We start from the raw sequence: 11,452 nt of genomic DNA, 5'->3' as shown, positions 1-11,452 counted from the left end.
ACAGAGAGACTAAAAATACCCTCCTTTACTTGGAAGATGATGGATTTGAACCTAGGGTTGTCAGGCCCACAGTCTGATCCTCAACGGCCACCTCGTTCCAGGGCCTCTCAAACAACAACCAGAGTGACTCTCTCCGTCCCCAGAGGGATCAGGCCCCAGATGGAGGGAGCCTTCCGCTTTTGCCAGTGGCAAGCTGGTTTAATGAAAGATCTAAACTCAAAGGGTAATTTATGCAATTGATTAGAACTCTTAAAATAGTCCTAAGATTTCTCATCAAGCCCCCGACTAGCTGTGCATGAAACCAGTCTTCAAGGTAGGCAGGTAACCGAGCCTGGCGTGCACCTGGCCTTCGGTCTTGAAGTGCGGTGGCTCTCCTCCAGCCCGACCTGCCAGCTTGGGAAAGGTGTGCCAACAATGCCAATGGGTTGAAAGGAGGCAGGGTCGCTTCATGTGGGGCCTTGAGATGCAGCCAGAGGGCCTGGCTCCCTGGCCTCCCTCAGGAGGGGAAGAGTCTTCGGCCTGGACAGGACTCCAGCAAGTCTGCTCTGGAAGCCGTGGGAAGGGGTCTCGTTCTCAGTCAGCTCCGCTGTAAGTCAGCCCAGCCCGTAAACTCACAGGGTGCCCGCGCAGCTTGGCCTCGCCCGGGACACACGATGACGAGGACCTGCCCGAGAGGACGTGGGACAGGAGACCAAGGGAGCTAGTTAACACGCATACCACCCTGGAGACGGAGGCTGAGGCAGAGGCCAGGGTGGGTGTTGGCTCCACCAGCTAGGAAGGAGGGGTCCCTGGAGCAGGCCCCAGAGAGCTGGCTTCGTGGAATGAGCGTCCCTTTGTCAACAAGACGATGCTGCTCCAGGGAGCAGCATGTGGTGGCCAGGACGGGTGCCAGACAGGACAGAGGGATCCCATTCACGTGGCCCTGACCTCCAGAGGCAACCACGTCCCCATGGGCTGGTCAACGGGTGGCCCTTTATGCCACTTGTGGCTCAGGAGTGGACCCGTGAAGACCCAGGGCTCCCGATGGGGCAGCTGGATGGACTGGGAAAGGCTTTACCTTCTATTTTTTTCTGACTAGCTGGATGAAAAGCCTTCCCCAGCTGGATGCTGTTGTTATTCTTGGACAGATCTCTATTTTTATCATTTGGGCCAGATCATGTCTCTTGGGTTGGAGTTGGGTCAGCTAAGCTCCTTCTCCTTCCCAGCCCGTTTTATTTTTAAAACCTTCGTCTGTGTTGAATTTGAACTTGGGCAGGATCTGCTTCTGAGATGACCTCATCATGGCCGACGGGGCTCCAGTGCCCTCTCTCTTGATGTTGGTGGGTTCACAGGGCTTACTGCCAGGTTTAAAAGCTAACTTTCTGGACTTTCATCTTTGAATTGTTCTCATAACAGAAACTCAAGGCAAAAATGGGTTTTTGAAAAAAGTGTCCCAGAGGTGGGAAAAGAAAAGATGAACGGGCTACTCATGTCATTATGCTTGCCTGATATAAATGTATATTTTAGGGGAGAGAAAGAATTTTATCATGAACAGAAACATCTCAGCCGGTGTCCGAGTCTCCTGCGTAATCACTCAGCTGTGCCTAATGGCTATGGATCCCAAGGTTTGGCAGGGAGGGCCACAGCCAGAGGGCCGGAGCCTTCCTGGATAGAGTCTCCCTAAGTTAGGTGTCGGTTGAGGGTGCCCAGCCAGCAGCCAAAGGCCCTAAGACGCCTTCCTAAGGTAACAGGAGACGGATTAAACCACCAAGGAAATGCCTCGGAAAGCTCAGAAGGAAGCCTCTCCCTGACCAAGGGCTAGGCAGGGAACTGGGCGCTCCAAGCCGCAGGCCTGGGCTCTGCTCCCTACTCTGCCGGCAGGGACGGCGACTCTGAAGCCTGTCCTGCAGGTGCAGTTCACACAGCTGAGGAGAGGCAGCCCACACCCTTCCCTAGAGGGACAGTCCACGCAGGTCACGCAGCTGGGGAGAGGCAGCCCGCGCCCTTCCCTAGAGGGACAGTCCACGCAGGTCACGCAGCTGGGGAGAGGCAGCCCGCACCCTTCCCTAGAGGGACAGTCCACACAGGTCATGCAGCTGGGGAGAGGCAGCCCGCGCCCTTCCCTAGAGGGACAGTCCACGCAGGTCACGCAGCTGGGGAGAGGCAGCCCACACCCTTCCCTAGAGGGACAGTCCACACAGGTCACGCAAGTGGGGCGAGGCTGCCCACGCCCTTCCCTAGAAGGACAGTTCACACAAGTCACACAGCTGGGGAGAGGCAGCCCACGCCCTTCCCTACAGGGACAGTCCACGCAGGTCACGCAAGTGGGGCGAGGCTGCCCACGCCCTTCCCTAGAAGGACAGTTCACACAAGTCACACAGCTGGGGAGAGGCAGCCCACGCCCTTCCCTACAGGGACAGTCCACGCAGGTCACGCAGCTGGGGCGAAGCAGCCCGCACCCTTCCCTAGAGGGACAGTCCACTAGGTCATGCAACTGGGGAGAGGCCACCCACACCCTTCCCTAGTGGGACAGTCCACGCAGGTCACGCAGCTGGGGAGAGGCCGCCCACACCCTTCCCTAGAGGGACAGTCCACTAGGTTATGCAAGTGGGGCGAGGCCGCTCACGCCCTTCCCTAGAGGGACAGTCCACGCAGGTCACGCAGCTGGGGCGAGGCTGCCCACGCCCTTCCCTAGAAGGACAGTTCACACAAGTCACACAGCTGGGGAGAGGCAGCCCACGCCCTTCCCTACAGGGACAGTCCACGCAGGTCACGCAGCTGGGGCGAAGCAGCCCGCACCCTTCCCTAGAGGGACAGTCCACTAGGTCATGCAACTGGGGAGAGGCCACCCACACCCTTCCCTAGTGGGACAGTCCACGCACATCATGCAACTGAGGAGAGGCCACTCACACCCTTCCCTAGAGGGACAGTCCACGCAGCTCACACAGCTGGGGCAAGGCAGCCCACGCCCTTCCCTAGAGGGACAGTCCACGCACATCATGCAGCTGAGGAGAGGCCACTCACACCCTTCCCTAGAGGGACAGTCCACGCAGGTCACGCAGCTGGCGAGAGGCCACTCACGCCCTTCCCTAGAGGGGCGGTCCACGCAGGTCACGCAGCTGGGGAGAGGACGCCCACCTCCTTTCCTAGAGGGACAGTCCACGGAGGCCACCCAGCTGAGGAGAGGCAAGCCCGTGCCCTTCCCTAGAGGGACAGTCCACACAGGTCACGCAGCTGGGGAGAGGCAGCCCACACCCTTCCCTAGAGGGACGGTCCACGAGGTCACGCAGCTGGGGAGAGGCCACTCATGCCCTTCCCTAGAGGGACAGTCCAAGCAGGACACGCAGCTGGGGAGAGGCAACCCACGCCCTTCCCTAGAGGGACAGTCCACGCAGGTCACGCAGCTGGGGCAAGGCAGCCTGCCCTTCCCTAGAGGGACAGTCCACGCAGGACACGCAGCTGGGGAGAGGCAACCCACGCCCTTCCCTAGAGGGACAGTCCACGCAGGTCACACATCTGAGGAGAGGCAGCCTGCACCCTTCCCTAGAGGGACAGTCCACGCAGGTCACGCAGCTGGCGAGAGGCCACTCATGCCCTTCCCTAGAGGACAGTCCACGCAGGTCACGCAGCTGGGGAGAGGCAGACCGCACCCTTCCCTAGAGGGACAGTCCACGCAGGTCTCGCAGCTGGCGAGAGACCATTCACGCCCTTCCCTAAAGGGACAGTCCACGCAGGTCATGCAGCTAAGGAGAGGCCGCCCACGCTGTTCCCTAGAGGGATAGTCCACAGGGGTCACACAGCTGGGGAGAGACCACCCACTCCCTTCCCTAGAGGGCAGTCTGCTTCCTCTCTCCTCCCAGAGCCTCTGGAGGTGCGGCTCTCCCTTCTGCAGAGTCCACTGGGCCGCCTGTCCCCAGCTCTGGAGAAGAAGCCCTCGGGTGCTAAGGACCTTGGCTCCTCAGCCTCTGTGACCCTCACCGGGTCCTGTGTGCTGGTCACCAGGCCCCCACCCAAGCCTCCTGGGAGGACAGCTGAGCCCAGCTGCACTGTCACCTATTTCCCAGCCGCTGTCCTCCTCTGACGCGTCCCCCCCACATGCCGCTGGCCTCACTCTGGTGCTGAGTCAGTGAAAAGCTCAGGCAGCGCCCGGCCCCCTCCTGGCGCTGCTTGTCCGGGTCCTGCCCTGCTTGTCCCCCACCCAGCTGGGCACAGCAGGTGTCTGGCTCTTGGCCATGGTGCTCTGCTGCCCCTGAAGTGACACGCTGGGCCAGGGCACCAACTCGGATGGCCCCGAGGGGAAGGGCAGGTTGGTGCTACGCAGGGTCCCCTTGTCCCTTCCCATTGCCCTCCGGCTCCATTCCTCCAGGATTAGAAGCCCCTGGACTCAGAGCAGGCCAGGATCAGCACTCACTCTCCTGAGGCCCCTGGCTGAGCAAGGATGCAGGGGACCACCCTGGTCAGCTGCTCAGGGCCCTGCAGGGGATGGGGCACTGGCCTCCTTAGGAGGGTGGCGTGCGGCCTGGACAGCTGAGGGGACAGACCCGCCCAGGGCTCTGGTTCCCTCAGCCCAGCCCAGCCGTGTGCTGGGCATTGGTGAGTCTCATCCAAGCAGGGGGCCAAGTTCTTCCAAGGCTGCGTTGCTCCCGGCTAGACCGGAGCCCTGGGCACCCGCTTCAGCCCTCGTGGGGCACACATGGAGACCCTGAAGGGAATTTCTTGTGTTTCTGTAGGCGGAGGCTCCCAGGGGTAGAACAGTGACTTCAGATTCCAGGGTGTTCATTCCCTGCGTCCTTTGGCACCCCAGGATCTGTGACAGGCAGCAGGAATTGGGAGTCAAGTCTGCAGAGACCAGTCGACTCAGGAGAGTCAGCGGGGAGTCAGGGGGGCCTGGGAAACACCCGAGGGCTTCAGGGGCTGCAGGAGAGGCAGGCCGAGTGAGGCTGAGCGCGGGAAGGCCGGTGGCTTGGCTTCGGCGGCCTGCGAGGGCCCGGCAGCCTGTGAGCACCGTCTTCCGTCCACTTTCCCTGGCGTGGTGTGGGTGATAGCGCTCACAGCAGCAGGGAGGTGCCAGGCCAGAGCCCTGGAGCGCCACCCTCGGGCGTCTCCCTGCGTCCTCCAGATCCCCACACCTCTGTTGTCCACCCACCCAGGGCTGGGAGCTGCAGGGACAGGGCTGAGGACCAGGGACGTGGTCCAGGGCTCCCCTCGCGACCCCGGGCAAGTTGCTGAGCCCTGAGCCCGCTCGTTCCCATCCGTGGACTGGGAGGACAGCCTGCGCCCCCGTGTCTGGGGAGCCTAGAGAAGCAGGCGTGGGCGCTCAGCGAGCGGGGACGTTGCTTCCGGCCCACTGTGCACACGAGGTTCGCCGATGCCACTCAGGACTCTGTAGCCAGCCAAAGTGGCCCCTTGTCCTCCAGCCTGCAGATCAAATAGCGCTCAAAGGTGCACGGCGGCAGAACAGGAGGCAGGCAGCCTGGGTGCCTCAGGCGCCAGAGGGTGGCAGGGCGTGAGTCCGCCTCTCGCTCTCGGGTCCTGCGCACTTTCTCTCCGCCCCACGTGGAGCTGGTGGGGATCCTGCTCCCTGCCATCCAGACCTGCACTCCAGCCCCTTCTCCTGGCCCCTCGCTTCCCCTGCCCCAGGACCATCTCTGGCCCGGATCCTTGACGGAACCGCCCACCAGGCTCCCTGTGTGCTCTCCGCGCCTCCTACTGTCTGCACTCGGCAGCTGGTGAGCCCTTAAACCAGAGTCAAACCCTGCCAAGCCTCTGTCCGGAGCATCCCTGCAGCTCCTGACCTAAGAGTGCCACGGAAATCCTTAAACCCCACGTGTCCAGCCTATGTGGCCTCTCCCTGCCCTTCCTGCCCCCACACCATGGCCCCCTGACGTCCGCCTGCACCTCGCCTGCCCCTCTGCCTCTGCCTCTGCCGCCCCTCCCAGGCCCCTGCGACACTCGGCCCGGGCTGACCGCCCCGCCCACATCTGTGACCACTTCTCTCCCTCCTCCTTGGCTTTGTTCAACCGCCCTGTCCCAGCCCCTGCCTGGGGCTCCTGGTCCCCTGGACCCACTCTCCGCCGCACACGTCCCCACCACCCTCCCACGTAGGTGACAGACGTGTGCTGCCAGGTGGCCTAGCGAGTCGAGTCCCTGAGGGAGACGTCTACGTCTGCTTGGTTCACTGCTGCATCTAACCAGCCAGCACACAGTAGGGGTTCCATAAGTATTTTCTGAACTATGGAACCAGCCTAGGTGCTCTTCAACAGATGAGTGGATAAAGAAAGTGTGCTACATACACACAGTGGAATATCATCAGCCTTAAAGAATGAAAAGGTGGCATTTGCTGGCAAATGGATGGAGCTGGAGAATATCATGCTAAGCGAAATAAGCCAATCCCCAAACCAAAGGCCGAGTGTTTTCTCCTTCGTGCAGATGCTAATTCACAAGAAGGTGGGGGGTGGGGCGGCTAGAGAAGACTAGAGGGACTTTGGGTCAGGCAGAGGGGCATGAAGGGAGGGGAGGGGCAGGAAGGATGGTGGAGTGGACGGGACGTGATTACCCATGTGCGTATGTGACGGCACCACCCGTGTGATTCTGCATCAGGTGCCACCAGAAGGAGAGGCCACCCTCCACTATGATGCTGTGTCGGAGTGCATCCTAGTGTCCCGTGTAACTAATTAGAACAAGTGGGAAAGAGGCGATTACCGTTTGGACAGGCAGGTCAGACAGCTCGACTGCTTCACCGCGTCCGGTGGCCATGTGAGAAGACCTGAACCACAGCATTGGCTTGAAACTACTGGGAGAGTTTGCCCCCATGTCTAGAGGGCCAAGGAGGGCGAAGCTCTGACTCACCCCAGGCTCACTCCAGGCCCTGAGGTGCCCCAGCTCCGCCTGCCCTGCAGGTGAGGGGCAGAGCCCGGCGGGGGGCCTGCCCTGGCCCATCTGGTGGGCCAGCCGTTAGGCTGAGCCTGTCCGCTGGGCTGTCTGGGGTGTTCTCATCACCCAGGGACAGAGCTGGAGTCCCGTGAGTGCCAGAGCCGCTGGTTGTTTGGATGTTATGCCTCGAGGCTGGGGCGGGATGGCCGCCGCGCTCACCCTACCAGGTGACTCAGAGGCCTGAGTGTGTCTGCGGATATTTATGTCCTCGACTCCGCCAGGACCACCGAGCCCCGTGTTCGTACCTGAACGGCTCCTCAAAGGCCAGGCCTCTCCCTCTGTTGGCTCCTTCCCTGGTTGCTGCAGGCGGCCTCATCCTGGCAGCTGGAGGATGATGGTCCTCGCTCGGTGGCCGGCCTTCCTGCAGCCCTGGACCCTCGGGGTGCTCAGCACCCACCCAGTCACGCTGTCCTGTCAGGACAGGAAGGGGCGCCCAGCACACCAGGCAAGTGCAGCAGTCGCTGCCTGCCTGCCCCTTACCTCTGCGGCCCTTCTGAGAAGCCAGCAGGGCTCCAGGCTTCTGCTGCCCCTGGACACGTGGATCTCTCCCATCCCCCACGAAGGTTCTTAGAGGCGCGGAGGCGAGGAGGGAGGCACCGCAGGGAAACCCAGGGGGCAAACTATTTCCCCTAATACTGGGTTCTAATGCCATTTCTGCTCATTGGCAGTCTGGTGAGAGGAAGAGGGAGCTCCTGGACTGCCTGGCACGCGCCCGCGGAGGCGGCCCTGGAGCGCCGCCCTGGAGGAGGGAAAAGCAGCCCGCCCCCTTGCATGAGCTGCGGCCACTGCGGCCAGGAAAGCCACTGCCCCCCACCTGGCCGCGGGTGTGAGAAGGGAGGGCTGAGCCTGGACGGGGGCTGGGGCCCAGCAGTCCATGAGGGCTCGCACCTGCCAAGCAAGGCCTCAGGATATGGGAGCCTGCTGGTTAGAACCCGGGAAACAAGAGTCCCAGTTGTCACCCCAGGAAAACCAAACCGTGCTCCGCTCCCTGCTCCTCTAGAATTACCCCGCCGTTCACTGCCCGGCCCAGGTGCTGGGCGTGCAGACGTGTGCTGCCGGGGACACCTCCAGGTCACGGTCCTCCAGATTTGGAATCTCCGCCATCCCGCCAGTTGGACAAGTCCGCTCTTGCTCTGAGGATGTTTTCCTTTCTTGTTGGACAGAGTTGGTGGAGTCATGGGTCAGATGAGACCCAGGTGAGCTTTTAACTTAAAAAATCTGGGATCCCGATAAATTTTGGCTCTTATATGTTTCCTCCAAGAAAGAAGCGTTGCTGCCGATGCCCACCAAAGACGGATTAAAGGAGAGCCGCGTCGCAGAGGGCCCGACTGAAGACTTCCTTCTGAAATCAGTAGACATTCTTAACTGCACACAGATGAGGGCTGTTGGAATTCAAAGTCCACAAAACACCAAAAGGGAACAGAACGGATCTGAGCTCAGAACTGTCTTGTAGAGACACGGGAGGGGAGTTTGGTGGTTTGCTTCCCACGAGGACTTCATTGCAACCCGAGACCTGGGAAACAGAGGAAGAAATGCAGACCCACGGTTCTTTCTGCTGTCTTAAGCTGGATGCAAAACTCCACAGGGCAGGGAGTGTGCACACTGCACAGCAGCCTGGGAGCCAGCGCCTGGCCGGATGCAGCAGCAGGCAGCTGTGCTCTCTCCTTGGTGGGGACTGTGTCCCTCTTGTCACTTCTGAGACCATGGAGCCCCCTTCGTTTGCAACAGGATTTCCCGCATTTTGCACCCAAGAGAAAGAAATCAATGCCAACCCTTCCTGCCTGAAGACTCAACCTTGGAGACGCGTCCCAGCCTCCCTCACGTGCACCATGGCCTGGGGGTCCCGCAGCAGCCAATCAGACAGGAGAGTGCAGGGGCTCTGGCCGTGTCACACTGTCAGTTAAGAAGTCAACCACAGTGAAGCAAAGCTGCAGGCAGTGCCCCTTGCCACCCGGCACCTCTCACCTGGCTGGGCCCGTCCACTCCCCAGGGCCTGCCCCAGCCGCTGGCTCCAGACTCTTTCCAAACTGAACGCTGGGTCTCAACTTGTTGGGTCACCTGTTTCCAAAGCATAAATTCTGTGGTCCCTGGGACCCGACTGCCTCTGATCCAGGGGGCACCTCTGCCTCTCTCAACTGCCTCATGCCAAGGCTGGTCCTTGGCACATAACGAAGCCAGCCAGTAGCGAGGGAGGAAGGGCCTTGCTAGTCCACGGTGAGTGGTTTTGGTAAGAGCTGCCGGAGCCAGTTAGACCTGGGCTGGACGCCGCATGCTCCTCGGTGGCTGCTTCGCCCACGCAGTCTCACCTCCCTCTGCCCCAGGAAACTCTTCCAGGTCCACACTCTGCAGGCCCTTCCAGGTGCACCCTGCCGGCTCTCAGCGGCACCCCACAGTGGAGCAGGATACAGGGTCGACTCAGCCAGGCCTCACCAAGGTGGCTGACTCTGCTGCCTGGTGTCCAGACCCCACCAAAACAGCAGTGACCTGCTGAGACCACAGGGCACAGGAGCAACTCCTGGACACCGGGTGCCTTGCCAGGTTGGCTGGGGGCAGCTCTCTACCCTGTAGGTCCATGTAAGCTCTGGATAGCAGCGCTGGCCGGCAGGCAGCCCTCTCCTGGGACCCCTCCCCTCTGGGAGCTTGGCTTGCTTTCTGTCACTCGAATGGCTCCTGCTACCTCACGCTCACCCTGGGACTGTGGATTTCAGTCTTTGAATTCGCAAGTCAAAGAACCCACCCAGGCTGGCTGCTTCCTGAGGACATAATGACCACCGTGAGTAAAGGCCCCGTCCCAGCATCCTGGCGGCCACTGTGCTCCCGGCACGCCTTGGTGCTGTAGAGAGGAGCCTCTGGGTTCCCAGCCCTGGGTGGCATCCTCGGTCTCTGCCCTCACGCACAGAGGAAGCCCGGGGACCCCTCCTGCAGAGCGTCCTGCCGTGGCTGCATGTGGGTCTTACTTTGGTCACAGCTCTCATTGGGAATAATCATGGGTGGGTCTTTGCAAGATCCCAAGTCGAGCCGGTGAAACTCAAGGTCAGGGTCCGAGGACCTGCGCTCCACCAGGGCAGTCCTCACCACGCACTTGGCCCTGGAGCTGGGTTCACAGATGCCTGACCAGGCCCTGCTCCCTTGCCCACAGCCGAGGGACAGACCCGGGTCGTTTGCTGTCCTTTTTCTGCCCAGCTGCATGGGTCACACCCGGGGCCTTTCCCGAGGGCTCCTCTGTGCTTGGCTGCTCCCTGCCCTGCCTGCTCCCTGCAGGTCCCCCCAGAGCCCAACCTGGTACAACACCTGCCTCCACACCAAGCCTGCTCTCCCGAGGCGCTTCTGGAAGGACCCAGCCTGAAGTGGGAGGAGTGGAGGTAGGGACACCCTGTGCAGCGGAGGGCGCTGGGGAGAGCTGGCCTCCACGGGCCGCCCTCAGCATCCAGGCATCCGGACCCCAAGGCCATGGCCCTGTCGCAGGCCTGCCACAGGCACAGAGACACTGGTCAGTGTCCTCTTGTGTCATCCTCCGAAGGACAGATGCCAGATGACTAAGGATCATGAGGTATTCAAAACAGCCAGGGCCACAGAGGATCAGAGGACGGTGAGAGAGAGAGAGGGGCGGGGGAGACAGACTTTGGAAGAAAAAGGCTGGTGGGAGGAAGAGGAAAGACCCAAAACAGGGTTCGTCATCAGGGAGTCAATTAGTCACTGTACCCAGAAGAAATGCAACCGGAGAACCAGAAAGAGGCCGTACAACGTAAGAACAAAATGGGAAAAACTCAGTCAGGGCTGGGAAGACGAAGTCAAAGCAGCCTCCCAGAACACAGACCGGAATCAACCAGAGATCCTGCAAATGAGAGAACAGCTTCAGGGACTGGAGACGCCCAACCGCAGAAGCTGCTCACCAGGAGACCACGTGCTTTACGGGAGACCACCCAGGAAAGGCCCGACGCAGAAGGGACGCGACTCTCCCGGCCGAGGTCCACGGGGTGAGAAGCCACGTCTGGAAGCACCGCCGTGAATCCCAGGACACAGGATGGAGATCCGACCATCGGAGCCCAAGGAAGGGAAGGGTTGTGCTCACAGGGAAAGGGACCCCAGCTGCCGCTCGCCAGCACGCCGGGCAGAGGGGACTGGCCTCGATCCCTGCGGCAGGACAACAGTGACAGACCTCACGAGAGAGAAGGCCAGCGTGGCCAGTGGCCGGAAGGGGCCCCGGAGACCTGCTCGCGTGCGGGTGCCAAGACCGGAGGCGAGCCAGCAGCCTGGAAGGCTGCCCGCTCAGAGCCCCGCCCAGGCCCGGAGTGTCCATCGCAAGCCACTTACTGTGCTGCCCGAGCCTTACCTGGTGCCGGGTGGAGCTCAAGGACACGTCCATAGCTTTCCTGGAGGGAGCCAGGGGCAGCAGGTGAGGCCCCCAAGGTTAAACCCACTCACAGCCCCTGTACGATGGGGCGGGAGCGTGTCTGGGGTGTGGTGCTCGGGGCCCCAAGAAGGTGGCCATCGGGGCTGGAGGGAGGGAGTGAGGGGTCAGGAAGGGAAAGGGCACCCA

General features: G+C 61.4%; 1 long non-coding RNA gene across 2 annotated transcripts; it reads right to left on the bottom strand.

The window, feature by feature from the left end:
• Window positions 1-234: 234 nt before the first annotated feature.
• Window positions 235-9,067, bottom strand: LOC124961897 (uncharacterized). 2 transcript variants are annotated; one of them, XR_007104358.1, is made up of 3 exons: window positions 8,971-9,067; window positions 7,158-8,425; window positions 235-664 (listed from the first exon to the last, which is right to left on the bottom strand). It is a non-coding gene; the product is annotated as an uncharacterized LOC124961897 (long non-coding RNA). The 2 variants fall into 2 exon arrangements; XR_007104357.1 differs by having other exon boundaries at window positions 7,158-8,805; window positions 8,971-9,052.
• Between the last annotated feature and the right edge of the window lie 2,385 nt (window positions 9,068-11,452).

The sequence above is a fragment of the Sciurus carolinensis genome, chromosome 12 (assembly GCF_902686445.1).
Source record: "Sciurus carolinensis chromosome 12, mSciCar1.2, whole genome shotgun sequence".
Taxonomy (NCBI): domain Eukaryota; kingdom Metazoa; phylum Chordata; class Mammalia; order Rodentia; family Sciuridae; genus Sciurus; species Sciurus carolinensis.
Note: the sequence above shows the minus strand (reverse complement) of the source record. Positions and strands in the feature narration are given on the sequence as shown.